This window comes from Perca fluviatilis, chromosome 6 (genome assembly GCF_010015445.1).
Source record: "Perca fluviatilis chromosome 6, GENO_Pfluv_1.0, whole genome shotgun sequence".
Taxonomy (NCBI): Eukaryota; Metazoa; Chordata; class Actinopteri; order Perciformes; family Percidae; genus Perca; species Perca fluviatilis.
Genome location: NC_053117.1, coordinates 16,930,998 through 16,954,609, shown reverse-complemented (window position 1 = coordinate 16,954,609; position 23,612 = coordinate 16,930,998). Strand labels below are relative to the sequence as shown.

At 41.1% G+C, this 23,612-nt stretch overlaps 1 long non-coding RNA gene across 1 annotated transcript in view; it reads right to left on the bottom strand.

Annotated features, from left to right (window-relative positions):
- Positions 1 to 11,433: 11,433 nt before the first annotated feature.
- Positions 11,434 to 23,612, bottom strand: part of LOC120560795 — a 37,584-nt gene continuing 25,405 nt past the window's right edge. Inside the window, exons 3-4 of the long non-coding RNA XR_005639513.1 lie at positions 15,344 to 15,443; positions 11,434 to 12,158 (exon numbers count right to left, since the gene is read on the bottom strand). This is a non-coding gene — a long non-coding RNA (uncharacterized LOC120560795). The remainder of the gene's footprint in view (positions 12,159 to 15,343; positions 15,444 to 23,612) is intronic.

Below are 23,612 nucleotides of genomic sequence, written 5' to 3'. Positions count from 1 at the left end.
GAAATGTTAATTTGGGTGCATTGTAGTTGGACAGGTAAAGCAGTTCTTTTGATGAGGTCATAATAATGATAACAATAATAAAGAACATAGATGATATTAGTGCTTTTTATTAAAGTAACAAAGTCTGTGTTAAAAAAGACTGAAAATAATATGTTACACTACAATATATAATTGTATATTACAATATATTCACATTTTAATATAAAATGATCACGGAAATGTAATTAATTAAAAATAATGTAATAGGTGAAGCTGACTGTAATACAATCTCAATATTAAATCATAATTATATTCTGGGGTTTTCGCTTTGTAAAACATGAGATGAATCTGTTCAAGAATGTTATCTCTTTTTGGGCCTCTCCTTAATTGTTCCAGAATTTTGATATTTCATACTCAAAGTAAAGCAAGAATATTTAAATGTCTCTTTTGCTAAGTGTAACATTGGAACTTTCATGCTCTTAATTTAATTGGGTTATGTGATGTCTGTTAGGTCAGATTAACACCACAGTTCTTCTTCTTCTTCTTCTTCTTCCATGTCTCGCACACAGAAAGTCAACAAACTAACAATGCAACATAAGTCACAGTGGCATGTGCATCACAGCTTACCGTTTCCGGCAGAGTTACCACCTGTCTGAAATTCACAAAATCAATGAGTGTATCGCCATGGCTCGTAATTTTACTGTAGCCTGTACGTAATTCTCTCTTTTAAATCTCTATTTTCTGTTGAAGTCACAGGAAATCAATGCAAAGCGCCATTGCCGCACCAGAAAATATTAATGCAGACCCCCCCTCCCCATTCAATTGAAGACTGATTTATATCATAATTAGGCTACAGTGTGAGAATGTGTGTGTGTGTGTGTGTGTGTGTGTGGCACTGAGAAATAAAGGCAGAGCTAGAGAGAGAGAGAGAGAGAGAGAGAGAGAGAGAAGCTCATTATAATCAGGCAATTATGCTGGCAGAATTAGAAGCGTCCTTATTTTCTCTTGTGGCAGCCTGAGTGTGGAGACGGTTTTTAAAGTGACTGCAGACTAATCCATGGATATGACTGTCCTGTGCTAATATGGAGCATCTGTAGTCGTGTATGACAACAAGATTTGGAGGTGAAAGCCTGTGATTTTGGCATTTTGGAAAACCGGTGACTCAAGCAAGGCTCTCCAGGTTATGGGCTCTAATTTGCATTGATGAGGATTTCTTTCTTTCTGTTTTTTTTTTTTTTTTTTGCGGTAGTGAGTGAGAAGCGAGAGCAGTTATACACGCCTACAACTCAGGACCAGGGCTGTACACAATCAGTGCCTTCCAAACTGTGGTATATAATTATATTGCATGTTTTTTGGGACAATTAATTCAATTTCTTGTGGCATACTGTAATATTTGCATTGCTGCTGTTGTAATGTTGTTAATGTCGGTGACAAAGACTGTGTGTGTGTGTGTGTGTGTGTGTGTGTGTGTGTGTGTGTGTGTGTGTGTGTGTGTGTGACTGTGACTGTGTATGCCTTATCCCCAAAACTAGAATACATTTTCATTAATAATTAGAATGTCTTAAAGACATAAACAAAATTTTGAATAAATGGGGTTTCAAAATGTTTTTGGGTTAAGAAATATTGTGAACATAATGTGATATGATTGATTTTTCTCATATGATAAAAAGTGTGAAATAATTACAATAAAAGTCTCACCACGTACAACTGTTTGTTGAAACTCTTAAATCCAAATAAATGCACTGTTGCAAGATTTGACACATATGTGATTGTGCACCAACGGCATGTTCACACTAAAGACTTTGACCTTAGGTCAAGGGTTTTTGACCCGCATTTGACTCTTGACTTCTACTACATGTCTTATCAATTGGCCTGTTAATGTGTATTGATCATCCCTCCCTGGAGACAGAAAGACTGAAATATATTATTTTCAGTCTTTTTGTAAAATGGGAGTAATTGTTGTTTTTCTCAGTATAAATAGGCACTTGCAAAGACATTTAAAAAAAGATTTTCCCCCATTCCTTTATGATTTAAAAAGTCCTGACATTACAACAAAATAAACAATGCAACATTTTTCCATAAAGTAAGTTTGCTTGAATTGACAAAATATTACAGATATAAAGACATCGTTAATGTCCGTCTTAAGGACACAAACCCCACACCTCCAACCCATTCTCCACTTGAATTGTGAAATGTTGAATTGTGCATGGAATTTGGCAATAGTGATTGTCTACATGTGTGTTGGAGTGGGGGGGTTAAGATGAAGTGGAATGACGACTCCCTGAAAGTTCTCAGGGATGTGCTTGTGTCTGGCCAAGGAGCAGGCAGCTGATTTGGGATAGGGCGTTAGCATAACAAAGGGCCTGAGCCTGTGAACTTGGGGCACCTTTCGACCCTGGCGCTGTGGGGATGAATAGTCTCTGGGCCTCCCCATAGAGCACCCCTATGGCTAGCCTGATCGTGGCTAAATTGCTAATCAGGGTAATTTAATGTAGTTTTCAATATGCCTCATCTCTCATTGGGAAAGCATTCACCGCCTTCTCGCCTTCCCGCCCAAAAAAAGTCCCCCCTATTCAACCAGGCGAGACAGGCAGCTGCAGGTCTTATAGCCTTCTCAATTGAAACGTTCAAACATCAACAACCGGGAGGCCTGAGCTCTGTGTTTGTGTTTACATGTGTGCATGAGCAAGTCTGGTTCTTCCAAACTTGAGCATAAAAGACGATTAATGCATAAATGTGTAAATCTGGACACACACACACACACACATACACACACACACACACACACACACAAAATTCACAGAATTAATGAATGACAGTGTGAGCAAAGGAGAAGACAAAGGGAGAGATAACAACTGTAATGCACAATTTTACAGTACAGATCCAAAACAACTGCGGCCTCACCACCTTTGGTTTCACAAAATGCAATGCCACATATTTACTTTGACCTGTGCTCAGAAAATGAGGAAATGAGGCAGTGTCTTTAAGCTCCGAGATGACAGACAATCTCCGGCACTCTCTAACCTGGATCAGAGTGCGGTCACTGCGTGCAGTAACTCTCGGTCTCAGGACAGGTGACGTCAGTTCTCCTGGTGCAAGCGTCCAGTAGCTGAGGTGAGTCATCGGACTCCGGCCCTAGTTTTAGGCAGTTTGAGTTAAAACACCCATCCAAACACACACACATATACACAATCTCACACATGCACAAACACAGGGCCTGGGTCCTGACTCTACCGTCTATAAATACATACTGTAATCGAAAATGACTCAGACACTTCATGGCTCTCTGTGGGGAGGCAGAAGATGAAGTGGGGAGGACAAGGAGTCTGTAGGAATAATGGAAGAAAGCTAGCAAGACCCCGTGTTGCTGTTATCGTTGTGTACATTTTAGCTCCGAGCCCTGCGCTGGCATGGTGGCAGAAAATGGAGGACAAAGAACAGGAAGTAGGGTTTTCAGATGGCGCTTTTGTGGTTCTCATTGATCAAGAATAAAACATCACCCACACAGATATATGATTTAAAATGCAGCACTAAAGATGTTGCATAACATGAAGCCGTTTTTGCCCATTTATTGCAGCTTCGTGGTTTTAAACTGCTATATTATGCTTCTTTGTTTTCTTTAATTCATTATCTGCTTATTATGCAGCATACTGTTCCGAGAGAGTCCCAGCCAACATGAGAAGGGTGCCAACTGCAGATGATACAACGATAGGGAATTCCATTAGATTTTGAATGATGACATGTAGTGGCTGATTTATTTATGCACTGTTGTTACCAAAATAGCTCGCCTCTTTTCAAATTTTCTCACCTTTTCTGTTACTGATAATATTTTTTGTCCACAACCCTGTCTTTTAAAACTCTTTGTTCCTGGTCAGATAATGAGTGTCGGCGTGCAGACAATATAACAACGTATTGATGGCAAAGTGCACCACATGTATGTGCAAACACTAGCTAATTAGCATAGCACCTCGCCACGAGCAGGCCGTGGTGAAAATAGACACTAGGAGTCTCAGGCCAGCAGACCGTGTTCCCATGTGGGCCATTGAATAGAAGTGGCCTGCTCTTGTGTACTCTGTCTAAGGCTGTATGTTAATTTACGCGGTGTGACTAGATGATAATTCATGTCTTAAATCACCAGACTGCACCCCCACTCCCACCCTCCCCAAAAAAATCCAGACATGAGTCTATGGGAACTGTGAGGACCCTAAGTCAACATAACACTAAACATATTCACATCACCCACACTAAGACAAATCCGTAAACCAAAGTAAAATAAACTGAAGCATTATATTAACCACAGATTGCTTTTTTCTTTAATATCACCACATATTGTCGTCAGATATCTCCAAATTGATTGCACACTAACTAAGCAGCATTTACTACGTGGTTTATTTAGTTGATTAATTGTTTTTAATAAACTATGATTTTCTTAAACTACTGTTTATGTTTGGCATTATATCGGTAAAATACAGCCTCAATTTTGTTCTGCTCTAAAAGTCTAAGTCCCTTACTGCTACGTACATGGCTGTAGTCTAAGTTTCGAAGTTTGGATGTCACAGTGTTTGTTGTGTGGCTAGTACGACAGGAAATAGAATTTATCAACATGGAAACAAAGGTATTATAGGCCCCTGGGGGGACAGGGTCTAACTTGGGGTCAGGACTGTGGGGCCTTGTCTAGACGGCCTGCTATTGTGGTTGCATGGTTTCAGCCTCCATCTCACCCTTTCAAAAGGAGAACTTGACCCGTGTCTAGCTGCCGTGGGAGTCCGCAAAAAGGAGACCGGGAGAGAGGACGAGGACTTACGAGACACGCGGATGGCAGTGAAAGAAGTTTTTGGCAATTGGGTAGTGGATAGGCTGACTTTTTAAATATTTTAAGGTAATTAAAGTATAAAAAATATGTAGTATTTTGACTTTTGAACTCTCAAGTTACAATGTTTCACAGCCTGGGGTTCACCACAAAATGGACCTGGTTGACTTCCGGTCTTCCTTCAAGGCTTAACTTCTAAATGCATGCATGCATGTCTGGGTACGTCACTCCAAACAATAACTTATACAGAACAAATCTAGTCATAAGGAGTTACAACCAATGACAATGCCAATATGCAGCAACACCAAACACCCATTAAACGCCAAATTCAAATCAATCCCTCCTACTCTCTTAGCTTGCGTCTCGGTGTAGAGGGTGCTGCTGCGGGGCATATTATAATTGAAAGGCTGAAGAAGAATACTGCTTGTTTAAACCAACCAGCAGGCAGCAAGGGCATGATGGGAAAACAAAGCCAGAGCCCCAGGAGTGAGTGACATGACATCGCTAATCTCGGAGCAGAGAGGAACACTGCCACTGTTTTGTTACCCTTAGTCCTTGTCCCAACCAGCAGGTTGAAGATACTACACAGTACAATTTACAAATTATAATCTGAAGTTTGCAGATATATTGAGTTGGTTCACCAGGATCTAACATGGCTCTCATAGTGCTGGTTCCAGAGTTATTTTCTTTTGGTTGTGGAAAAATATTGTCAATCATCAGCGTAATTTAAAGAAATGAATATGTATTTTGTAGCTGTGATGTCTTTATGGATGTTGGTGTAAATTGCATTCCGTATTTTCACCTTTGACATAGTTTTTAGGCTGCCACAAATATATGATATAAGGGCAGAAGGAGCACTTATGGATTCATTTGCTACTGCGCGTAGAACAGAACCTTTTTATTTCCTCACTCTCTTCCATGTACAGTACATATATATACTATAAATACACACAGCCGTGGAGAGTTAAGTGATAGGTGTGTGAAAAGATTGTGAGTGAGAGTGTGAATAAGCTATTCTATTTAAACAATATTGAAAATGTTCTCTGAGACCCTTCCATTTCACATCTGTTTTTTCTTTTCTTCCTATGGATGAGAGTTTGACACAGGCTATATCTCAACAGTATAAGCTACAGCAGCTGTGAATTCCCTCAAAGCAAATCACCAGGCATGTCTGTCTCTTATTGACCCACATCAGGTATCCCCACCCACCACCTGCAAGACGGCGCCTCATTTTAGCCAGCAATAAATATCAATATTACATATCAATAAACCCATCAGAGAGGTTTGGAGATGTAGCAGGGAGGAAAAGGAGTTAGATTGAAACAGGGATGGATGTATGTGGAGAATGAGAGAGGGCAAACATGGGAGAATGGGCTGAGAGAAGGAGAGAGACTAAGAGACTGAGAGTAAGAAGAAAGAGAGAAAGAAGAAGAAAGTGATGCTTGTCTGTTTCGGCCCTGTGGTCCTGTGCCTCCTGGGATGGCGGAAACACTGTGTCAAGATTCTACACTTCAAAATCAATCACTCTCGACTGAGCACAAAGAGAAAGACACATTCAGACGCATGTGCACACTCACACACGCAAACAAATGTACATTCGCACAACATGTTACAGGCAATGTCCTTTGTCCTTGTCCAGCTTCAACAAGGCAGCCTCGGCATGTCACTGCAATGTGTGATAGTAGGCTGTTGTGAGGAGAGGAGAGGATGTCAGATCCCCAACTTTCTCATGCAGCGCTCAACTACGTGATTCCTAACCAGGGGTACGGGTACCTCAGGGGGTATTTCTGCAGTTGCTACGTGGAAAGATTGTGGAGTAGCTCAACCTGAGGCAGATCTAAGGATGGGATGTACGCATGCCCACCCAGATTGACAGCTGGGTCGGCACCGATCATATTCATTAAAAAGTAATAGTAGTTTTAAGTCGTTGATAAGTAATTATCAATTATTGCTATACATTTTTGATTGCTTTGTCTTGAGACACTTTACAATTTAATATATGTAGCCTACTATAAAATAATAATATTAAGAACTTCTTCCTCTCTTACGTGACTGGCGTTAAGCACAATTAGAGCACCGCGTGTGTGTAGTTCTGTAAATATGTGCCAGAAGACACACATATATGTATATATATATATATATATATATATATATATATATATATATATATATATATATATATATATAGACAGTTTTGGGTAGGTAGCAGCTTGCAGCTTTTGCTAAATGTAACTATGGCTATCAACAGTTTTAGCTTACCTTATGTAGGCCTAGTAGCCAGAGGTAAGCCAGTGATGGTTTTTTATTCTGGCCCACCATGGCATGTTACGATTGAGGTTTCTGTGAGGAAGTTCTGAGTTGTAACACAATCGTAACGAGGGTTGTTATTATCGTGTTATTATCTCTTTTATGTATGTATAGGTAGCTACTCATTTGACTTGTTCATTGATAGGACTGTTGCATTTTGGTGACACATTGTAAGATGATGTACATTCATAAATTATTTTTATTAGGCTGCCATAAGCCTATGCACAGAGCCTACTTGCTGTCCTGTACCTCTGGTTCTCCATTCAACTAATTTGCAGTGATCAGTAGCCTACTGTTAGTGAGTGTTTGAGCTAGTGGTGCACTGGATCAGTCGGGGCTGTGTAAGTGTTGACATGAGTACTAGGCATACTAATATTTACTACCGGTCCAACAGTTTTTCCCCATAAAGTTTTTTTTTGTATATAGCTTAGCTTTAAAAAATGTATGCCCATCCAGTTTCTTCTATGCCCAGCTATCGCGTTTGGTGTCTGCCACTCAGCTCAACTACCAATAATAAAACTGATGAAAAACAAGATACACATGTTGAGTCAGCTGTAACATTTGAACACTATGTGTTACAATTGAAGATGCCTGAAAAATGCAGTTACTGAGTGATTGGAGAAGTCTAAACGGTTAGCTAAAAGTAATGGACAAAGGGGTAGTGGTACAACTGCAATTAGACCAAACTGTCTGACTGTCGACAGTTCAATTGTATGAAAAAAATTTAGTTACGATATCCACTCCTATATAGGCTAGTTAAAATGTGTTAAATGACATTCAGTTTAAAATCAATTCAAAAGACCCCTCTTAGAACATGCTGGATGGTGTCGATGAAGGGCTGCTTGAGTTCATCTGACAGGGCCGTGGAGGTACGTCAGGCAAAACAAGCGGGGAGATGATGATCAATAGTATCTATAAGTTATTGTAGTTGATGTATGTGATAAGAACTGAAAAGTCAATCAAACTCAATTCATTTGTGAGATTTACAGTAAAGCCCCTTTAACCCCCAACAACTTTCAATAATCCAATCAAACTCCAGCTTCCAGTACCAGATTTCAGTTGTGATCTTAAATAAGCTGCTTTTTAAAAATGTACACACATCCTTGTATTGCATTTTATATCCCTGTAACACTATGCAGACAGCAGCCTCTTTGGTTTCCAGATCTTCTTAGGGAAAAACCAGAGAGTTAAACACACACCAAAGGTAGTTTCAGTAAGACCTCATTTTTCTCACTGTGAAGTTTCCAGACTTGGAGTTCTGTATCTTGTCGTCTGTTGGGATCATGGGGTGGATAGTACTTGTGAATCTTCTCCCAAACAAAATAAGATAACACAAAGTCCTGCTATCTGTAGATAAAAGTGAAACACTGTGCCGTCTGGTGGAAAAAGGAGCAGGGAGACAAAGAAAGGAGCAAAAACTTCTATCACATAATGGAGTTAAGAAGTTTTATTCTTTACTTTTCCTTTGCTAGCATCTTCCAAGGTCATGTTTCTGGGCCAAAGAACACCTTAATGTAAAAAAGACATTATTTTCTTCAACGCTCTGCATCAATAGTAGAATTCATGCATTTATTTTTTACTGCCTTCAGGAGATCAATCCTGAGTAAGTGCCATCTGAGATCTTTGTGGTTCCCAAATGCTCTCGGCACAATTCAATTGTACTGAAAGATGTAGACAGCTGCATTATGATTCCAGGAAGACCAATTTAAACTGGGATACATGTCTTCCACGTGTTTGAATCTGTCTCTATTGGATTTCACTACACATTCATCTACCAGCCAGTGTGATACAATATGATCTGTGGTGATTGAATAAAGCCAGGTTATTGACAAAGTATTCATCAAGATACAAAATCATGTTGTGTGTATGTACAGTATATTTAACACCCAATGATTGGCTTTGCATGTTTTCCAGCCCGGAAGTTAAATATGAAATGTATTTTTATGCTAGAATCCTGGCTCATTACGTAAAACATATTAGTATTCTTGTCATGTCAGGAGAAAACAGAAACAGGAAAAAAAAGAATGAAAGAAACCATGATCTTAACAATTTCTAGCTGCTTAGAAAACCTAAAGAATTACAGTATTTATAATAATGAATCATTATGTAAGCCTACATTTCGAAAACTCGACTAATAGCTTGTAATGTGTGGATTATTTGTTTGAAATGCAAACCCGAAAGAGAACAGGCCTGTAACATATATTGTGTCCTGATTCCTTGAGTCCTTGTGTTCACCAACAAATGTTGCACATGAAAACATTTTTGTATACTATTCCTGTTCTACAGTAAAATAAGCATTTAAGCATTTGTGAGAAAAAAGCAGGGCTCCATGAAGATTTGTTATGGTGTGTAGATCACATTTAGATAGAAATAAAATTCAGACCACTGCATTCTGTTTCCATTACAAACATTAATTCCTATCTACATTGGCGCACACTGTGATCAGGATTTACTCATGACGTTTGATCTTTATTAAGACTTAGGCCCTCATAGTGACACAGTATTTGTAGTGTATACACAACATAGAACGTTGTTTCTCCAAAAACATCTGTGTGCTTCAGGGACAACTCGTAAAAAAAGATTCTGTAAACACCAACAATGGGATAAACCATCTAAAATTCAGAATCTACTCTAGACTTTAGACTCCACACTATATATACACAAATGAGGATTTTTTTTTCTTTAATTACAATCGTTTCTTTATTGGGAAAGGGATAGTTTAACCTCTTAAGTCTTCCAAAAAGGATTCAAATGAACCATTACTTGGTTAAACTGCTCACAACTTACACACATAAAACAGTGCCAAAACATTTTGGAAAACCACGGCTGTACTACAATACATAAAGGCTTGATAAGCCATGTGATCACCTTCATCCTATGGTGAAGCATTTCTGCGGCTAAAAATAGTCAGTTATGCGTTTGACTCAGGCCAAACCTGCAAACTGTGGTACAAGAACCAATGCGAATGAACTTTTTCTGCATGTGCTCAAATAATTATTTCAATATCCAAGTATGTAGTGCAAACATTTGCCTATTCATAAATCATTATAAGATGCATGATCATTATGAGACGTAATGCGCTGGAAATGACAACATGCTAATACAACTTATTTGCCAGAAATTACATTTGTTCGGAATTTGAGATAAAGGGAAAAGTAAAATAAGATTGTGCAGCTGTGTGACACCAGTCAATTGGGGTTCCGTTTTATGCTGCACTTTGTAGGTGGGAACATGAACACAATATAAGCCAGAGAGCCATGGCAGTTTATTTCATTATATGGCCAATTGTGACGTTGTATTTTTTTAAGCATTTTCTGCCAGCAGCAGGAATGACTGGATATCTTTCAGAAGATTGTGTGTTGCATCCTTCAAGTTGATGCCAAGACATGTTGGAGCTATTTTAACACTCCTGGGACACTTTTTGTTGATGTTTCCTTTATTTAGCTAGTTACCTGTAGACACTGCTGGCTCCAGGGCATCCTTTGTCTCATCACAAAAGCCACTAGCAGTTGATACAAACATCAGTGGACACTCTTGGAATACACACCACCTCACCTGTCACACTGTACCAATCACATCGAAGACGGTGCAAACATGGAGTCTAAGAAATGTACACATACACAGCTATCAGCTTGGATTCCTGTCCCATACAACCACTGATGTGTGTGTGTGTGTGTGTGTGTGGTTGTATGTGTTTCTGTGAGTCTGCAGTATATGTGAGTGTCTGTCTGTTAGGGGATAGGTGGAGGCCATCTTTCATCTCTTGCTGTGATCAGATATTCTACATGATATGATATGATGATACAGGCCCAATTAAGGGATGGGTTTGTGTAAAAAATGTGATGACAGGGCAAGCGGAAGAGTAGACTGTGATCTGACATCTGAGAGGGAGAGAAAGACAAAGGAGGGAGAGAGAGAAAGAGAGAAAATGGTAGTAAGGGTGGGGGAAGACGAGGGGCTACTGACTGGATCTGAAAGACGGTTGTAGGAAAGAAGGGAAGAGTGATGCTGGTAAAGGAAATGAAGATGGGGTAAGCGTGAGAAAAATAGTGAGGATGAATGTTAAGTAGGGAAGTACAGACAGAATTAATATGATTATAAAGGAGATGGGAAAATGGAGAGGCACATAAAGATAAATGAGAGGGATGAAATATAGAAAAGGGAGGAAAAATGAGGCTTCTTTCCCATACGAAAACATTTTATGGATCCTACTTTTTTATCCATCTTGTTGTAGCGTGAATAGAATTGTAGGGAAACTGTAGCAGGGATACCAAAGTCAGATATTTTTCTTTCAAAAAGGAAAAGGCAACAAAAGTAGGTGTAGACAAGACACATTGAATCATTCTAATCTTTAATTGTTGCTTCATATTTTGCACATAGAGGTACATTTGATTTGACAGACATACCCGTATGCGAAAAAACAGCACACAATGTTAAATGGAGCTGATATTAAACAGGGAAGCTTCTTGGTACCGTCTGAACATGTTTCCTCACATTTCGTTAGTCTGTCTGGATCATCTACAACTGTGTCAGGTGTATGATTTTGATCAGGACACGTGGTGCTTTGATCACCCTGCCAACTTTTATCAGCATGCATGCTCTTTTCATAACCAAATAGGACCCAATTATGTCAAGCACATTGTTCTTTACCTGGAGTGCCAAAGCACTACACAGAAAGAAGGAAATAACTCACACTAAAACATCACTTTAAGGGGGGGGGGAAAATGCCTTTTATTTAGCAAAATGTAGACTTGTTAGAATCAATCAATTACATGAAATAAATCCAAGTTTCAATGTGAAGAATATTTTCATCATATTTTCTTATTAAGTATTCTTTTATATAAAATAATAAATCTATAAAAATACAGTTGTATATTAGTGCAAGGTCACAGTATTAGTCAGCTTGGCCAATAATCGTATATATAACCAGTTGACACAAATACAGAAATAAAGGAGTACAGTGCAGGTCCAAGTGTTGTAAAGAGTAATGTGAAGCTCATGGACATCTTGAAGCTCATCTTGATGAAATGCAGGCTCCGTGGTGGATCAGGACCTCATCAACCTAAAAAAAGAGAAATGGGAAAATGATATAACAATTCAAATACATTCCAGAAATCTCAGTTGACCATTTACCTTATATTACATGTTATTAAATCAAGGCACCAAGGCATGAACTTTGGGGGAATTTTCACCACATCCTGGGTAACACAACACAGTGAAAACACAAATTTTGGCAAAAATCACAAGCAAATTTTCTCTTAGCAACTATTAGCGAGACTAAATCATCATTCCCAGCCAGAGGGGATCTTACAGAAACCTATTAGTTACAGTTTATGTGCAACAAATGCGTAACCTCTGTGTGTACACTTTGCCATTGTTAATGCATGAGGGACAGCACTTGTTGGAGAGTTTCATCACATCCCAAAGCAAGATCCTTGAATGAAAGGAGTTCAGTGAGCTGTGAGTTCCCGGTGTACTTGACAGTCACAAAGGCCTCAACAATAGCCGCTGACATTAGTCCCCCTCATATCACACTGCACTTTTCTCCCATTGTTCCCACTGCACTTCTCACATGTATTGTCTTACGTGATATCCTTAGAACCTGATAAGACGCCCGGTGAAAGTTTTTGTAGCTCAGGACACAGGCCTCGGAGTGTCTCAGGGTTACAGCTGCTTATTATTCTTTCATAGAGGAGACTGGGAGACTGTAGGGTCTGGGGAACGCCTTATCTGATCCCCTTAACACCCAGCCTAACCTGGGTTACCTGCACCTCCAGCCCTTCCTCCATTACTCTTGCCATACCTGACACTCCCTTCCTCCAGAAAGACGTATTACATTCCCCCGAAACTATAGAGCTTGATGACAAGCATGAAATGCATTCTGGGGCCTAATATGAATGTATAGGCTTCAGAACAGCTGGGGTCATTTGAGAAAGTAAGGATGTCAGTTAAATCTTCAGTGCATGGTGTTATTGTTTGCATCAGACGACAAAGGCAGAGCAACATGTCATTTTAAGATCCCATGACTTCAACAGAGGTGTCTTCTTAAGGATTACTCTAAATTTATTTGCTGATTTATCTTGTCAGACACTGTAAATCTCTTGAAAGTCAGCAACTCCTCTCGTGTTTTTTCCAGGAATTCAGAAAGTACAAAAGTACTATTTTGGCCACACTGTCTCCCTCAACAAATTTATCTGATGTTTGGCTGACAGTATAGAACAGTTTGGGGTTGGCAGAGGGTCCCTGGGCCATCAACAGACAAACTCAGCCCAACTGCAAAAGATGAAGGGAGGTGGATTCAGACAGCTCAAGCTCACCACCCTGCCTGCACACAGCACCTCAAGGGCACGCGCCGCCTTCCTGGCCTGCCTGTCTGTCTGTGGCAGCTGATCTTAGTTAAAGCTACATGTGCCTCTCTCTGCATCCTCCTCATCTTCTCTGCTGACACTGCAGTTTAATGCCTATATATAAAGATGATGTCCGCAGTGTGTGTGTGTGCGCGTGTGTGTGCGTGTGTGTGTGTGTTCGTGTGTGTCCAGGACTTTGCTGATGGTTGTCAGTATCTCTGATAATTTGGTTACACCAAACAAAACCTTTGACAGGTTTAGAGTGGTGAAATAGCTGCACAAGAAAAATCTGTGCAAACAACGGCATACATGATAAACAACAGTTGCAAAGTGGGTACTTTCTCGAAATTCATTCAAATACAGAATCAATATATTCTGCTCTCAAACCGCTTTATAGCAGACCAACAGAGGACTGCAGTATGTCTGTAGGTTTGACTAAATCAAGCTTTTCGTTATTGGTCTAATCATCCATTTTTGCATTGCTCCACACACTCTGTGTCTAGCGATGTTATTGTCCTGGAGCCTTTGCAATTGGGAAGGATTTATGCTAATGTGTTAGCCAGTGTAGGAACAATAGCCAAAATATGGAAAGTGAAGATGAAGTGATATTTCTGAAAGTGTATTGGTTTTCAACACAGTTTTTGTAGCTCACTAAGTAACATCTAGAATAAAAAAACAACAACTATATATTTATTTTTTCATTCTAATTTTGGAGATTTTTCAATGACAGTACACCAAGATTTTACCAGACCACATCCGCAAACATGGATTGTTGTCATGTTCTCCATCACAATGCGCATTTATGCGTAAAAATACAGGATTTTTTTTGGGAGTGGTCTCCCCTCATCCACAAAAAAGGATTTCATGTCAAAGTGTCCCCCGGGAAATCGACAAAGGCAGAAAGTAGTGCCTGGTGTTGTCCCAAGTCTGATAACAGCGTGGAGGAGTTGTATGCCTTGCTCTCCGTCTGCTAACTACTCCCAGTAGACTGCAGTCAGATGCCTCCACTCTCCATGAGGAGGCAACTGATCCTGCTGCTGATCTGCAGAAAATGACTCGAGAAAGACTCGACTGAAGCCTATTAGAACTGGAAGAGACTACTGATACAGACTCAGTGCAGGAGAAACATGATGCATATACAAGGTACAATCAGGTGCATGCACTATGTGTACGACAACTTTATTTACATTATATAATCTAGGACTGGGGTAGGTTTGGACACATACTGTTGTGCATACAGAAACCAACAAACTGGGGACACACATGTACACAAATGCACATACAGTACATTAAAACCAAACATGCACAAAGATATGACTTAGACACACACAAACACATTTCTCCACCATCCTATTCTATCCCTCTCCTTTCTGTATATATCTCTGTCCATGCTTCTGAACCTTAGGGAGACATATTCTTTTTCATCTGTCAGTATGGATGGAAACAGACATGTTCAAAACACACAACAATGGCCTCGTCTGCACCGAGGAGGTTCTATGTTTTGTATGCTTGAAGCACTGCATTATCTCCTAAGTGTCTAGCAACCCCAGTATAGTAAATAATGGATGCACCTCTTCCTTCTGAAAAAACCCTTTTTCACTTTAGGGACAAGTCGTGGTTTACCTGTTCAAATGCCCTTTCTGTGTCTTTGGAGAAATGGATAGCACTAAAGGATGTGGGTCAGACGATTTCATTAGCACAGCATTTCTGTCTTTGTCTCCTTCAATCAACCGTTTGACAGAAGCAATGTCACTCAAAATGTCTTACAGACACTTTCATATAGAATTCACTGAGAAAAAGGATGCAGAGACTGCTGATCCATAGCAGGGAATTTGTAAAATATAGCCCATATAACAAGATGGCAGACACCATGATGCTTGAAAGGAGAGAGTGCAGTCACCTCTGAGATCAGCTGAATATCCTTGACATCTTTAGCCTGGAGACTCCAGTCATCTTGCCAATTGTTTCTGGGTCATGATCTACGAGGTCTCCATTCCAACCTAAAAACACAAGATAGGTGTAATTTTTAGTGCTGTGGATGTACATTTACACTTAAACTAGCACACATACAAGCAAAGTATACATATCATTTTGCAGGATGTTGCATGGCATCAGACTTCGTTAGATGATGAGAGTTCTATATGACTTATTGGGTATTGCTTTTTGACCTAGTTCTTTCTTTTTAAAATACGAAACAAAACACGAAGCAGGATTGGACAGGACTATTGTGTGCCCCTATGTAGCTAAGACTCTTTGGTCTCCCTCCCCCATTCATTGTGAGGTTACATCGAAAGAGTTTTAGCTATTGTGAATTATTTACCTCACTCCCCATTCGGCCCCTTTAACCCCTCAGCAAATGCACAGGCAGTCGGGGTTAAAAGTACACTCCCACAGGATCAGAGTTTGGCTCTACATGCATGTGAGCATGTGTGTGGTTGTGCATGTGTGTGGGGGGTTTAACACACACACACACACACACACACACACACACACACACACACACACACACACACACACACACACACACAGGAACTCATCAGAGCATCATTATGTGAGTACTTTCTGAGTGAGAATCCAGGCTGTCCCAAATGGGATTATTATAACACAGCTTGATCTGTGCTAGAGCTACGAGTGTGATTGTGTGAGAGAGTGTGTCAGTGTGTGTGCATGTTTGTTAGAGAGTGAGTCCTGACCTGTGCTTCCTGACCTGAGTGAATGTAAGGGTGCACCTCTCTGTTTCTGTGAAAGTATAAAATATATAGTACAAGCATAAAACTGTGCCATGCCGAATCGTTAGGAAAGGAGGTGCTTTCCTTGACAACTGTCTCAAAACTACAACAACTGGCTTACATTCACTTACAAGATAGTATGTACAGTGGGCATATTCATGTTGAGCCTGTGACTCAAAGGCTGAAATAAAGGTGTCTGTGATACATGCCAGTCAAACAGCAAACTGATTGAGGCTGCAGCAGCTTCCCTGTCTGTCTGAGTGAATATTAATGTCACCGAGATATGTGGACCTTAATGGATCTGCACACACACACACACACACACACACACACACACACACACACACACACACACACACACACACACACACACCAACACAAACTCTACTTGGCCATGTTGCCGTGGTATGTCCCTGGCATGCAGCAGTGTTGTCATGGATACCCCCAGACACATCCGCCATCCCATAAGCGGGGGGGATGCTAAGCGCTTCAGAGGGGCTGGCGCCGAGGCTTCCCCCCATTATCCCCCAAACCCTCAACCCCCATTTTTTTATCCCCTTCCCCCAAAACTGAATCCCTGTCCCTCATTCTCCCCGAAAACCGGCTCAGCCTTAAAAAGGCTCTCTGCTTGTCAGCTGAGTAGGCCTGGAAGCACACTGCTGATATCTTGTCCCAGTGTTGGGGCCTCCATTGCTCTTAACTGGAGTGGGTTGTAACGTAACTGGAACATAGAGGGAACAATGAGATATAGACAGAGAATACCTAGTACACTACCTAAATCTTGTCTGAGAAAACCTAAAAAAGATGTTGAACAGGGGAAATGAATAGTGTTTTGCGTGTTTGTGTGTGTGTGTGTGTGTGTGTTAGCCCTCAGGGCTATGGTTAAGCCTGTACTTTATCCTGAACTGATCCTTTTCATTAGCCATTATCAATAATTCAACATTGCACTTGCTTTAATGGTTTAATGTGGGCAAACCCTCAGTCCGCACACATCCACACTGACGCACACGAACACTCGCACACTCTACTTAATAGCACTCACTCTCTTGGCCTCTTGCGCCAAATGCCACTGAGGTGAATATGGACGTGTAAACGTGCACATAACACAGTCAGAGCACCTAAAGCGTTTAAAAGTAAATACCTATCAATCACAAAAAAACATTTACACCACCAGGCAGTCATAGGATCCTTTCAGCTAAAGAAGGAATCAATTATTATATCCCTACAAATGTCTGTTTTACTGTATATCAAGTTATATTTGCAATAAAAGGGCACATTAAATCTTCTACTCTGAGATAAGGATATGAAAGGGTTAATCTTTTATGACACGTCCCCTCCCATCCGTGCTCTCTTTTGCCCTCCCTTTCATATTCTCCAGTATCGCAGTGCTCAATGCCTGCACATATGCTGGAGAAAAGAATCCTCTTTGATTGGAAGGCTAATTTGAAGTGTCAATTATTCTTATGCAAATGAAGGTACAGTTTCTCACGTCTGACATGGGTTGGGGGTACAGATGGGTGTGTGGGTGCCCGCACAAATCTCCCTCCAAAAACATACAGCGCCATTCCATCCCCCCTCCAACTCTTCATCTATACCTCTAAGGGAAGAAAGCTGACGTACAAAGACAGCCGGTATAATGGCGCTAGGATATTTGCATGAACATTGTCCACACTGAACGCCAAATGGTTCAAAATTGGGAATACAATGACAAAACAGTAACAAAGACGCAGAAGTGCAAGTAAGCATCCAAAATTTGACAATAAGGCGGCGTGGTTGCATGTTGTAATGTAAATAATGAGATAATGTTGGGTAAAAAGGAATACAACAACAGCTGGTATCATGGCAAGTATTGTGGGCAAACAAAACAATTTACTACAGCTTTTGTCATTTAAACACTTTCCAGTAACATTCTCTTTCACTGTTGCCATACTAGAGGTGCAAGCGAGAAATATAATCCCAGTGTCTGTACAGAGAGGTACAACAAGATCCTGTTTAAAGATAAAGGGAGAGAGAACGAGGGAGAAATCAAGAGCGACAGAGTGTGCCTTAAAGCATACGTTCATGTCTAAGTACAATATGTTAACGAGTGCACGCTCCTCTTTATGGTAATTAAGGCTTCAAACTCAGACCTCAATCTGGATGAGAGATTTAGACTGACAAAGAGAAGCAAAGTGAGGGGAAAAAAGGAGAAAGAAAAAAAAACACAGACAGACAGAGGACTCTACAAATAGTGTCTTTTGTCTGAACCTCTCAGCTGATGTGGTTGTTCATAAAAAAAAAAAAAAAAAAGCTTTTCAGGCCCAAAACAGGATCAAACAACCTGCTGTGGAGTCCGGTTACACCATAACAATGGCTTACATTCACTCTCAGCCTCAACACATAAGCTTTTACCTCAAAGGGAGTAAGTCTGGTTTGTAGGGTGGGTCCGGGTATGGAGGGGGGTATAGCGATATCTTAGACGATAATGGTGTTCAACAGATTAGATGGTATCAGCCTACCATGTTTGTTTTCAACTGTTGGCTTCTGCAGCTACACTGAGATCTACGGTCAACCCCAGAGGCAATCTCAATCTCAAGGAAACTTTTAGATATTGCAGGAGAAAGTGAAGCACTCTGATATACATCATGGAAAACTCTTTGATAAAGACAACAGGTGAAGGCAGAGCAGCTGAGGAGAGATCTTTGCCTATAAAGTGAAATACAGAGACGCCATTGTCAAAATCAGTTATTGTCTGGCTGATCGCATTGAACATTTGATGGACTTTTAATTGACTGGTGAATGAATGAGTCGGTTTTTTTTACACTTCCGTTGATTAGCTCAGGATTTTAAACTCAGGCGTATTGACGGATACCTAAAGCTATCATATAGCCTACTACAACAGCCGTCCCTGTAAGCTTCTCTGTCCACAGCAGACAATCTGATTAATTACAGACACACAATAGGCAGCTACTTTCTGCTAACCTCCTAAGACCCTGCCTCTCAAGCAATGAAGAGCAGCCCTGGCAATTTGTATTTGTTTTACATTGGTTCAGTAGTTCTGGGGAAATTAGTATGCAGTCAAGGATGGGAGAACTTGTCAAGATCAGGGGGAAATCTCTACCCACCCACCGGGTGGATCTACATTCATGAACAAGGTTGACAAGAAAGCTGACTAGTGTAAAGACAAGGAGCAAATAAAATGGCAGAGAACACCATAAATATTCTTTTTCATATGAGTACACTGAGAACACCTTCATAGACAGGCCCTTTCTCTATCTGTCTGTCTCGTATGTCTCACTCACTTACTTATTCACTCACTCACTCTCTCTTTTTCTTCCTCACACCCTCTAGACGGTCTTCTCTTTTCCAAAACTATGTGTCATGCACGTCAAAATTAAAAAAGGCCCGTCCTTTTTGATGGTGTTCTGCTGGACCATAGAGCAGATAAACATCCATGTCAGGAGAAAGCGATCTGGGGCCCTTCTCTCACTGAGTCCGAGCTCTCCTGGGAAACACACAGCTCATACAATGGATAGAGGAGGCCTTTTGTTGAGTATGTGGGAGCTGCAGGGCTAGCTCTGGATCAAACAGGGGTGTGTGTACATTTCCGCATTTTGCACACACACACACACACACACACACACACACACACACACACACATACAAGAGCAAACCACACTGACACGCGAGAGTGAACACACTCACACCTTCGCCCACACACACACACACACACACACACACACACACACACACACACACACACACACACACACACACACACACACACACACACACACACACACACACACACACAGAATCACAGACCTTCCTCATCTCCCTAAACTCAGTGTGACTAAGTAAACTTCTTCACCCTTTTGCAGTAGTTACTGAGGGCAGGAAGATGAATTTGAAATAGCCAGCAGAAGAAGAGAGAAGAGACAAAGGGTAGAATTGTGACGTAAATCAGTGTTGGACTGATTTAGACTGGTTTAGTGTCAGTCTAAAGCGGCTTTCTCTTGTACTATATACAAATCACTGTGACTGTGCTCCCTCCTGGGGTCCAAGGCAGGGAAATCCTGCAGGGAGGTGTCTAATACTTGTGGGTAGCCTGTGTGTGTGGCACAGTTATTTATTACATAGGCTTGAGACATTTCTCAAAAATATGATCTGATATTGGCATGGGATATTGGGGGAGCTGCTGCACAGAACGGCAACGCAGGAGGAGAACCAGTATTAAATTGAAAATGTTGTACTCTCTACAAAGAAATGTAACAAAAGAAACCTTAGGGCAGCAGATGAGTGAGTGCACACTAGATGCACATTAGTAACATTATATGTAGCACTATCAGCTAGTTATGTCACCATCTAAGAACTGTGTTTATAATGGCTGAATAGTGTGATCGAATGTGGTGGCAATACAGACTAGAATACAAAACTGCTAAAATGTATGCACTCTTCCCAGAATGCATTTTAATAAATTTCCATTCAAGCCACTGCCTTGCTCCTGGCCGTCTGCCCCTTGTGTAGGATCTGTGGGAATTCTCCTCACTGAAATGAACTCACACCGTCTCACCCTATTCATCCCTAAGACTGCACTTTCTCTAGGACTCCCCCTTTTCCAGTCCCCCGGTTTCCCACAGACCCCCTCTCTCCTCTCTCCCTCTCTCTCTTTGCATCCTCCCCTTCTTTCTCCCTACCTTCCCACTGCCCCCCTCCCCTTCCAAGTATCTGCCTTGCTTTCAACTCCAATTTTGGGCACAATGAAGTTGTTCTGGCTGACAGTTTGGCCAGTAGAATAAGTGTTGTTTGAGCCTGCTGTGTGGCCCTGTAGTGGGCCCATTCTCCCCCTCGCCGGCTCAGTTACCGAGAGCCTTGTTGGTGGGACACGGAAGCCATCCGTCCCCACGCTCCCACCCTGACCCAAACAATTAGCCTCAAACCGCACTCAGGCTCACCTGCTCCTCCTGTTTACATACTTTACATTTACTATGTAATCCTCCACTTCTCAGCAAGTAAATAGCACTTTTGCAACATGATATTTTAAAGTGTACAAAGGTCGTCAAACTTGTTTCTTTCAGATTCTTGTCTGTCATGAGTTCTTCAAAGTATCCTGTGGTTATCCTCCATATTGCATCTGTTATGGTGCAGTTGCTGCTAAACCACAACCAGGTTGGCCTGATTTACTCAGTTACTCCATGTCTTGTAGGACGTGTCAGAAAGGATTCTGTATTGGGGTCAGCTGGAAAGACAAAGCCTCCAGCCCTCTCTCCTCTGTCGCTTTCACTAAGCATCAACCAGCATCAACCAGCATACCCCCCCCCACACCCCTCCCCACCATTACTCCCTGTTTTTTTTCCAGTTCTCTGTTTCTCTGTTCCAATGAGTTATCAAACAAGTATAAACATTCACACTATAAATATTCTTCTTGTGTGTAACCACTCTGACACATACACACACAAAAGCGCGCGTGCGCATACACACACATAACACACACACACACACACACACACACACACACACACACACACACACACACACACACACACACACACAGACAGACAGAAGCCAGGAGATGAGAAAGTGTCTGGGAGAGGCCCTGATGAGGGGACCATATGTCCAGGCGTTGTATATCAGTCGGCTCGCCCTCAGCGCTCTGCCAGACCACCATAACTTAGTTTGTCTTCAGCACAAAGTTTGGTCCAAGCTTGGCTGGGTTCATTAGGAAGCTATTCTCTGGAGCCAATGAAGCTCAACAGACCTCCAACAAAGGAGCTAATCACACCCACTGCTCACTCTCCCCCTCACCTTTGCTCTGTCTTTAAAAACTCTATCTCCACTATTTCTGCAAATTGTCACTCCTTTACTAAATAGAAACCAAATATAAATGCTCAGTTGTTAAAATAATGGTAACTGTCAACCAAAAATTTCGACAATACAGCACAATCTGTAGACTGTGGAGCATGAAGAATAAACAATCACAGCAGAATAGCTAAATGATGACAGAAAATAGCAATTGTCCAATAGTCGTACCTTCCATTGTTGTGTGTCTAGACAGTCTATGGTAGAGAAACAAAACTGGATAATTGTGTTTCCATTGAAGATTCACACCTGCGACTGTTAGTGCATGTGAGTGGACTTACGAAGTGTCATGTTCTCACCTGACAGACACTTTGCTGTCTCGGATGCAGGCGTTAGTGAGATGCGGTGTGTAGAATGTACTCCTACCAACAATGTGTTTGTGCGTGTATTTGAGTGCATGTGTGTTGTGATGCACTGACAATGGAGAGCCCCAGGCTGCTGAATACTTGAAATGACCTTGAACCTCAGCATTCTCCATTCCCATGGCTGCAGGGACGGTGAGCATGTCTGTGTGTTTCAGCATGTGTGTTTGAGAAGAAGAACAATGAGGCTTTGCATTGTGTCTGACTCTGGGCACTTAATAGCTCTTCCCAAATTCTGTATCACAGTCAGTGTCAAAATATTTCTTAATAATCTATAGTGAATGGCAAGTATAGGTGAGATTAAATGGCCGTTAAATTATGAAAAAGTTAGTGTTGCTCTCTATAAAAGTGGACATTTTTGAACATTTTATAAAAACAAAGACATGACAGATGGTTCAGGTTTTTGTCCTGATTAGGATAGGCTATACCTCATGTGTTTGTACTATCTTATCACATCATGAATCTTAATCCTACATCCTTTACTATATACCTGTCCTCTATACATTCTATATATCCTGAAATTATGCAAATCCATACAGCCTCTTTTTTTCTAGTTATATGTATGTTATTTGTTTCTGTATTTATTGTTTGTTTATTTGATATTAATGTTTGATATGTTTATATATGCACCAACAACCAGGGCAAATTCCTCACAAGTGCTACTTACTTGGCAATAAATCCCTTTCTGAAATCCTTTTCTGATGAGCTAGCCACTTTCGTGTGTGCTCCACCAACTCCCTGCCTGCAGTGACTGTATTTGCTCACCCTCCATCCAGCAGAGAAAGAGGCTTGCTCCATACCATGTCCCCTACTGTGCACACATGCTACAGGCAAGCATGAACGGGCTGATCCGGACATGGCTTAACCACACAGACACTGTACACACAGGATGGTCCCAAAGCACAAACAGACATACATTCATGTGCACGCGGATGAAGAGGACTTGGGGGCTAAGAATGGCGGTAGGGGGTAAGGATGGCGAAGGGAGACCCAGCAAGGGGTGGTAAAGGCCATGTCACTGGGCCCTGCTTGGACACAAATGTCAGCAGCATGACTACCTGTACATGAAGACCCAGCGGTGAGAGAGCACAGGAGACAATCAAGAAGAAACAGATGAAGAGGAGAGGAAAAGACATTGCTGCCCAAAACAAACAGGGGTAAATAAGGTAGAGAGAAATGCTTAACATTGTAAAGGACATCTTTTGAGACCAGGCTTTAAGAAAATTGTTTCACCTTTATC